Source organism: Meleagris gallopavo, chromosome 5 (assembly GCF_905368555.1).
Source record: "Meleagris gallopavo chromosome 5, MGAL_WU_HG_1.1, whole genome shotgun sequence".
Taxonomy (NCBI): Eukaryota; Metazoa; Chordata; class Aves; order Galliformes; family Phasianidae; genus Meleagris; species Meleagris gallopavo.
The window spans coordinates 21,869,362-21,871,247 of record NC_139408.1 but is presented as its reverse complement, the minus strand read 5'-3'; positions in this window follow the sequence as shown (position 1 = coordinate 21,871,247).

The following is a 1,886-nucleotide window of genomic DNA, read 5'->3' as shown; positions in this document are numbered from 1 at the left end:
CGAAAGAAACAAATGCTTTCCCTTTTTCAGCCAGCTGCCTGGAGAAAAAGCCACCCACTGTTATTGGGAATAAGTACCTGGGTGAAAGATGTCACTGATGAGAATGGGATTGCAAAGCAACCAACAGAAAGGAGTGACAAATGACAGGAATCATTTCTCAACAAGTCTCTGGTGGTTTTAACCTTGCCGATCAGGGCAGGGCACCATTTTCTCCCCAGTGGCAAAAAAGCAGAGGTGCTCAGAGTGGAGACTGCACACAGGCAGTTCAGGTGGCTCAGCACAAGCACTGGGATATTGTTCCTGCTTACTGAAGTGCCTGGATACTGTTGCCAAGTGTCCTTTCCCTCACGTAGGTCAGGCCATTTGATGGCTTCCATGAAAAAAGCCATGTGCCAAGGAGCTTTCAGTGCCGCAAACAGAAAGGCAGATCATTTCCTTTTCTCCCCCACAAGAGGTACAGAGTTGAGCAAAGAAGTAAATTAAAAAAACAGGGGAGGAGGGAAATTGCCTTGCCAGCCTCCCTAGCACCCAGTGCAGCTTACAGAAAGTCTCTTTTTGTTATTTTTACTTCTGCTGCCCCAGTTTCCCATGCATTTTTGCACACGAGCAAGAGTACTTTTCCCCATCTGCCTGTCTCTAAACATCTAAGTTTACCTCGCTCATCTCTGGGCCAGGGATTCGTGGAGCAGCAATTTTTCTACAGGGACTCGCTTTTTGCTTTTTACATCTCCTCAAATCGTAACTAATGGGAGGACCTGCTGGCTCCCTGGAAGGAAACAGCTCTGACAGCTTTAAGGCAGCACAATCAGCAGAGCCGCAGACATTTTGTGCACAGAGATCCCTGTGCTGTGGCCACATAAAGAGCTGCCTTGCTTACTGTGCCAGAGGGTTTCCAGTTTAACTCTTGCTCCTTTAGATACATGGGTCAATTTGATCACATTATTTATTGAGAAAGGCAGGAAAAAAATGTAATTGAAACAGTTTATGCAAATAAAACCGTTTTTTGCTCACTAGGTGTTGCATATCGATACCTAGGCTTAAGGCCCTGGCCTAGCAAACACATTTGCTCCCACTGTCCCAACCAGAGCTGGAGATGGGCGGCACGTGTTAGCTGAGGTACGGCATGGGGGAAAGTGAGTAAGTGCTACAGATTTCAGCCCACTGGCCTGGCAGGGGCTGTCCTGCCATCTTCAACTGCAACGGGGCCGAGCCAAGCCAGGGCAGAGGACGGAAGGGTTTGCCCTGTGAGTGCTCTAAGCAGGCTCCACCTCTCCTCACCACAGGGATAGAGGGGAAGCATTTCCAAAGCTCTGACAAATGCCAGCTGGGCCGTGTCTGTGAGTCTGAGAGCTGATATGGTGGGCAGTGGCTTTGCTGCACACCAGTGTCCACTGTGCATGTCTACTGAGGCAAACGGGTTAGTGGGATGTGAGATCTAGGTAGAAGTGTGTGTTTTCCTGGGGAAGACAGTGTGTGAACCCTGGCAGTGAAAGTGACTCCGAGAGAGATCGGTTCCAAACATGCTACATTTCCATTGAAAACAAATGAAAAAGTTTAAAAAATAAAATAATATAATATATATATATATATATTTATATAAATGAAAAGCTATCAACTAGCAGCAATGGTTCTAGAGATATCTTAGCACCAAGACCAAGGGCAGGGGGTAACAGGAGAAAGGACAGGTTCAGTGTTGCTGATACCACCATCATGTTTCCAAACAACACAGCTTGGCACAAAGCTCATCCTTCTGGGAAGTGAGAACTTGTCAGCTTGGAGACCCTTCTGAACAACAGCTTCTCACTCCCATGATGGTCTGGTCAGGTTGGTGCTGTCCATGCCACATCAGCAGGGCAAGGCACTAGCATCTGTGGAGTTTTTGCACC